Source organism: Podarcis erhardii, assembly GCF_964252035.2.
Source record: "Podarcis erhardii genome assembly, chromosome: 8".
Classification (NCBI taxonomy): Eukaryota; Metazoa; Chordata; class Lepidosauria; order Squamata; family Lacertidae; genus Podarcis; species Podarcis erhardii.
In genome coordinates this window covers 63,667,126-63,674,230 of record NC_138499.1, presented here as the reverse complement: position 1 = coordinate 63,674,230, position 7,105 = coordinate 63,667,126, and the positions used below count along the sequence as shown (strand labels likewise).

Sequence of the window (7,105 nt, the reverse complement as noted above, 5' to 3'; positions counted from 1 at the left end):
GGGACTGAGGGTCAGAAGTCAGCCTGAAGTCAGCCTGGGACAGAGGTACAGAGATGTGTTAGAATCTGATGCTGCACAGCTGTGGAGACCAAGCCCCTCTTGAGATGTGAATGTAAATGCAGTAAACTCTGCACTCCCTCCACTGAAAACTTCCAGTGTAAATATGTGTTAATAAATGATATTTCTTAAAGACCTAGCAGTCTTCGCCACACCTTGATTCCCAATGGAAACAAGACCCCAAGTAAGTATCTGGAACCTCCTGGAAGGTTGCTACCACTCGGCAGAGATCGGGGGTGGCGTGCAACCTTTGTAACTGTATTTTTTATTTTAAAAAATCAAAGTTTCTTGGATCTTGGAAAGAAGACGCCAAGGGTTGTTAAACCCTCTCATATGTTTAGAGGTCATTTGCTGCATTACATCTCCTGTTTATTTTCTGTACATATTTGACAGTACTTCTCTTTGACAGTACAACACTCTGTGGTGTCGCTGAGCTAAAAACACCCACCCGCCCAACATCCTTAATCAAACACAGAACACTTTATGCTTTCATAAGCAAAATGTTGGTGCTATTTTCCTCATTTCAAACGAGAAGGTTAACTCTCAGTCTAGACAAACCTCCTGGTAGACCTTCTCTTGTGAACCTCAAAGGCCTGCAGGACGCATCATCTCTGAACATGTTTCTTATTTTCCAGACAAGCCCAGGGGATCTGCATCTTTCAATAAAATTCCTGGCTCCATTAAATTGCCTCTTGCTGCAATTTTTTTTTTTTTTTGTTTTTGCTTTACATCAATAAAAGATATTTTCTTTTAAAAAACACAAAAACCAATAACATCAGAAGAGTATGTTTTCATCATGTAAACGACATAACTTAAGGCAAGCCGTGTTTAAGCTATACTTTATATCACATCTGAAGAAGTGTGCATGCACACGAAAGCTCATACCTAGAACTAACTCAGTTGGTCTTTAAGGTGCTACTGGAAGGAATTTTTTTATTTTATATCACATCTTTCAGCTTTTCAGATCAGGTTTTCAGGCTCAAAAAGTGTGTGCAGAGGCCTCTCTTTTTTTCTTTGGAAAGAGACGACAAAATCTCTTGGATAGTATCCAATACTATACTCCCTTATCATGTAAGGTGATCCAGAAACCAGATCATTTTACTCACAAGGTAAGAGTTGGACTCTGCTGCTTTCTTCTAGCTCCACTGCTTCTCCAGCATGTGGTTCCAAATTCACTAGTTGAACCAAATATCGTATGAGGAATCTACAACTTTCTCATTTCCTAGAACTGCAGTGGAATCCTATCATGAGTCCACGTCCAAAAAACAATTTCTGATCCCTTTCAGCTCTACAATTTTGATTCTATGAATGTTATGAAGTATAACAAAGCCTTGTCTATCCATTCCTGTTCCAGCATAATGAAGAGGTTGTCAATGGCCACTTCCAAGTGTTCAAGATTACAAATTGGTCAGAGTAGTTAAAAATTTTTTTGATTATTCAAATTATACTGAATGCAATTTATTTTGCTTTTGCTTTTATTTTATTTTTGGGCAAACTCCCATTTGGTTTTTAAAACTCTCCCTCTCATAACCATTGATTTTATCTTTATTGTGCTGTGTAATTTGTTATTATAAAATAATAATTGCAGCAGCAGCAGCATAAATGTTTCTCAAGTTGAAAAAAAAGCCACAGATTATATAATTCACACCTCAGCTTTTTTATATAGACAGTCTCTTAAAATGTTTGTTCCAAATCATAATAGCTCAGTCAGTACAGCATGAGACTCTTAATCTCAGGGTCGTGGATATGAGGCCTACGTTGGGCAAGAGATTCCTGCATTTCAGGGGGTTGGACTAGATGACCCTGAGGATCCCATTACAGATAGGTAGCCGTGTTGGTCTGCCATAGTCAAAACAAAATAAAAAAATTCCTTCCAGTAGCACCTTAAAGACCAACTAAGTTAGTTCTTGGTATGAGCTTTCGTGTGCATGCACGAAAGGTATCTGAAGAAGTGTGCATGCACACGAAAGCTCATACCTGAGGATCCCTTCCAACTCTACAGTTCTATGATTCTATGAATCTTGTAGGTCAGACACACACTCTGAATTGCTTACATAAGAAGACAGATATATGGTTAGTATTTGCTAACTTTGTCCACATCACCAAAAATCTTAGGGATGCATCAATGCAACATATCTGTCTGTCTGTCTGTCTGTCTGTCTGTCCGTCCGTCCGTCCGTCTGTCTGTCTGTCTGTCTGTCTGTCTATCTATCTATCTATCTATCTATCTATCTATCTATCTATCTATCATCTATGCCACTGCATTTAATTCTGTCTCTTTCCCTCCCAAACATCTTTGAAAGAGACCAGTTGTACCTGACTCTCATCTGAAGGTTGGCTGAGCAAAAAAGTTTAGCTGAGACATTTCCCCAGTGATGTCCTAATTGGTGAAATGATCTCATTTGGGCAAATGTTATGCAATACTGATGATATATAATTATGAGGCTTAGAAATGCTCACGTACGCCAGTCGCATTCACACAAAATCCCACAGCTAAGTCAAGGGGGTTTGCGCTGGAGCCAGGAATGCAGCTCTGTCAATGTTTTTTGGTCAGTAACTATTTCCAAGCATTGAAACAGCAGCAATGCTTAAATAAGAACAAGGAGGCCTCAGGATAATTATTGGTAGAAACCCTTCTATGGAGCAGGCCCAGGCAATTATAATAGTATTATTCTTTGGCCCACTTTCAAGCAACCTAACCAGTTAGCTATTGGGCTGGATTTTGAGAAAAGGAGATGAAAAAGCTGATCAGTCTTTAAAACAGACAATATTGTTTCTTCTGGGGTGTATGGGGTGTTAGGGGAGGGGTAGTACCTCGAGTGGGGGGACACATTGTGCTCCTTTTGGGGTAGTTTGTTCACCTTTGGTCCCGACCTTGCACCTAGCTCTTATCTGTGGCTCCTAGAAGCTGTCAGCATGTAACAGCGGTCATACCCCAGGAATGAATTTGACTGGCTGGCTAAACCAGGTGAGGGTAGCCGATGGGTCTCAAATGCTCAGTGAGTTTGGGACTTCCCCTGCATGTGAAGACAGGCTCCGGTAGATTGAGCAGATGAGACCAATAGTGGGTCCAACCAGTGCTATTTTTCTAGAAAACGAGGTGCCGGAACTCACTATGAACGCCTCCCTTGTTCTCTTATAATGGCAACGGAGACCAAATAATCATGAATGTACAATACAAATCATGTGTTCCTGCAGTGGCCAAACTATGAGTAAGAAATGGCTCAGTATTGGCAGCCTTTGCCTGCTTCATTGCTGTTTCACTACTTTATTCAGTACCATAAGCAGAATCCCTGATTAGGTTAACTGGCATTTCAACTTGTTTTGCATGTAATTTGGGGACAGAATATTTCCTTGATGGGATTAATTAAAATTAAACAAAATATAGTTTATCCAGCTCTCTGAAAGCGAGGTGTCCTACTTACAACTGGTCAATATGCAGTAAGCATTGCAGTTTTGTATCTTCTTGATGATTATCAGTCATGATAGTAAATCCAGTTTAGACTTCCTGGCAGATTTTTCTGCTCTTTCCTATGGTGACATTTAGTTTCCTATTCAGGATTTCCTTGTTCTGAATGTTCCTTTGGCCTCTGAAACAAAAGGTTCAGAGGAACACAGTTGTTAACTCAGAGAAGGAAAAGCTTCTTATGGCCAATTAAGCATTCAAAACCTAGATTAAATTCTCTGAACAGTCTTGCAGAGATGCAGGGAGGATCTTAAAAGAAGGGCTTCTCCCTTCAGCTAGTGTGGCTGCCAATTCAAGGGGATGTTACCCCTACATATTGTGACAATGTGTGACTTACGCTGAGCCTAGAAACAAACCATTATCGCACTCATTTTTTGTTTGCCATCCGTCAGTACAGGAATGAGAGTGTTGAAAAGAAGACAGCACTCTGCTCTATGAGCTCAAAGACTGAAATGGCAAACAACTTTGCTAGTTCTTGAAATCTTATAATTTATAAAAATTATGGACAACCTCTGGCTTATGGCCCTACGTGACCTGGCAGGGTCCTAATTTTGTCTGTGAGGCTCTGTCCGGTCTTCTGTAGGTGTAAAGCTGGAAAATGTTGCTGTTTCTTTCATTTCAAAACTAGCCCAAATCCTACCCACATGTTGAAATCTCCCTGAATCAAACAAAACACCTGTGTGAATGCACCTGAAGCCAGCCTTGGAGGGTTTTTTTTTTGGGGGGGGGACTTGGTCTAAAGCTGTGTATCAGAGGTGCTGAGTTCTGCCTGAAATTGAGGGGGCTCATCATGCAATTCGGGAGGAGGCCGTGAGGCCTGCAGTGGGGTGGCCTGGTGAGACCTGGCCCCTCAATATTGGGGAGGCTCAGCCCCGTCCCCACAAACCTGGGGGCGCTGAGGTGTCCTCAGCCCCCTGGAGTTGGTGCCTATGCTGTGTATTATTGTCAATTAGCCTAATCAAACTTTCTTTAAGATGGCAGGATTTGAGTAATGCTTGTAATATATGAAGAACTACGGTAAAATAGATTATTTGTTTTTAAAAATAGAGAAAATAAGGGAGGCAGTTGAAAAAAAAAGATTGATAATGGTAACCATGGAAGAGCGGAGGAGAGTCAAGGGATTCAGGGAATCCTGAATGATGATGTTGATGTACAATGTTTGAATTCAAACTGGTTATGTAAAACTCAATAAAAAAAAATTTTAAAAAACTTTCTTTAAGAAAAAGAAAGTAAAACCACATAAATTGGTTTGCAGAGACCTGAAATCATTCAGTAGCTTTTGAAAGAGAGGCTTAAACTTTCCCAGTACCTAACATTTCTGGATACAGAATCCTCAGACAGCTGTCTCATTTCTGCATGGGATCATGCTAGTTCTTCTTGCTGGTCAGTCCAATATGATTTCCCACGGGTGGGTTCCTTGGCTCAGATATCACAGAAGCAGAATTCTTTATGTCTTTTCATCTTCTTGTAGCCTGAGACCTTGGGATGGCTGATGGACATCTTTTGCTCTGCCTTTGTTGCTCTGTTGCTCTTGCCACAGCCAACGGCCAACTTCGCTGCTGAACTTCTTTGCCAGTTGCAAGTCATCTCAGTCACCAACTTGTGTTGAATCTATAGAGGGGGCTTCCTTATTCCCACCTTCAAATGATATCCTAGCTCAAACTTTGCTAACATCTTAAAGCCTGCCAAATTATGAGCCAAATAGCCATTTAATGTACAGTATCAATGGGAAGCTGAGCAGCACCTCAAGCAGTTTATAATGACCACAGAATAATCATGTTTATAAAGAATTATAGAGCTGGAAGGAAACTTCAGAGTCATCTAGTCTAACCCTGACAATGCAGGAAACTCACTACTACAGCTCCCTGATAGGATGGAGAATTGAACCCAAACTGGGGGGGGGGGGGATTCAAAGTTGATAATGTCAAGTTCTGTATTTAGGTAGGAAGAATCAGGCCATAAAATAAACATAAACCAGCAGATTAAAAAGTCAATGCAATTCCAATTTGCATCAACAGTAGTACAGTGCCCAGATTGCAAGCAGTAATATAGTTACATAAGTTTATTTATTATGTATGGAACTGGAGAAAAGCTCACCAGTGGTCACTACTGCTCATTATTAGTTTGTCCAGTAATTTCCATTTTTTCTCAATGGGATGACTAATAGAAGAACACAGTAGATGTCTATAAAACAGCTTAGCTTTTAGAAGTTAGGTCTACCTTTCCCTTCCCCCGCCCCCCAAATACTACTGTTATTCTTGGATATGATAGTTTATAAAATTATGCATGGCCTGGAGAATGTGGATAGAGAAAAGTTTTCTTCCCTCTTTCGTAACACAAGACCTCGTGGACCTCCAATGAAGCTGAATGTTGGAAGATTCAGGGTAGATAAAAGAGAGCAATTTCTTCATGCAGTGCAGAGTTAAACTATGGAACTCATTTCCACAGGAGGCAGTGATGGCCACCAGCCTAGATGACTTTAAAAGAGGATCCAACAAATTCATGAAGGAATTTGGCTATCAATGGCTACTAGCCATTATTGCCATGCTACGCTTTCACAGTTGGAGCCAGTAATTCTTTTGAATATCAGTTCCTGGAAAACACAGGAAGGGAGAGTGCTCTTGTGCTCGAATGTTGTTTGTGGGTTTCCCACAGACATCTAATTTGCCACTGATGAGACATTGGCCGGATCCAGCAGGCTCTTCTTATGTCCTTATGTTGATAGCCTGCAGAAGTCGTTCCCCGCCCCCCCACATCAAAGGAAGATGTTGTTGGTTGCCTTTTGATTTAACACATAATTCTACCTACATAAAATGCTCAGTGCATTAATCTAACCAATTAATGAATTAAACATTGCAGACCTGACAACGATGAATTAAAACCCGAGACATAGAGAACATGAAAACAATTGTTCTAGGATTGCTACATTTGAAGCAAATGAAATTCAGGGTTGTTGTTTTTTGTCAGACTACATATAAACATGAATCATTTCCAAGTTTGTCCATTTCTTTGCATCTATAGTTGATGCCGTTAAATGCATTGGGACATTTGTAGATTCTTTTATAGATAGTAAAACTCATACAGACACACACAAAAGTGTCTGATTTTCTTGTTCCCAGCAAATGAGGAAAACTGTTTGCTTGGCAAAGGTTTTGCCCATCTGTTTGGATGCAAAAGACTAAATCTGCACTTCCCATGAGAGATAAATGGACTGGTATTTGGAGGAAGGAGCCAACTACCTCCTTTCTTTTCATCTGACTTCCAAAAACTGAGGGGGGAAATGTAGCTGCTTGAACAAAATTTCCTATCTCCTTTCCAGACTTAAATATTTACACATTTAAATGCCATTTACTACGACTACTACACACACACATGCATCCACAAATTTGTAGATTACTGGGAATCACTGATTTTGAAACTTGGAAATTCTCCTACTGAAGGTAAAGGAACATCTGTCTGTTTTGGCTGAAACCTAGATTCTCCCCCCACCCCCACTCAAGAAACCATTCAAATCCACATAATGCCTCTCACTGCAAATGCAGGGATCAGTCTTTTCAAAGGCTGTTGCAGAATCACATCCAT

General features: G+C 40.4%; 1 long non-coding RNA gene across 1 annotated transcript; it reads right to left on the bottom strand.

The window, feature by feature from the left end:
• Positions 1 to 539: 539 nt before the first annotated feature.
• On the bottom strand, positions 540 to 5,174 carry LOC309348183. The gene is made up of 3 exons (XR_014159277.1): positions 4,833 to 5,174; positions 3,483 to 3,647; positions 540 to 713 (listed from the first exon to the last, which is right to left on the bottom strand). It is a non-coding gene; the product is annotated as an uncharacterized lncRNA (long non-coding RNA).
• Positions 5,175 to 7,105: the final 1,931 nt, after the last annotated feature.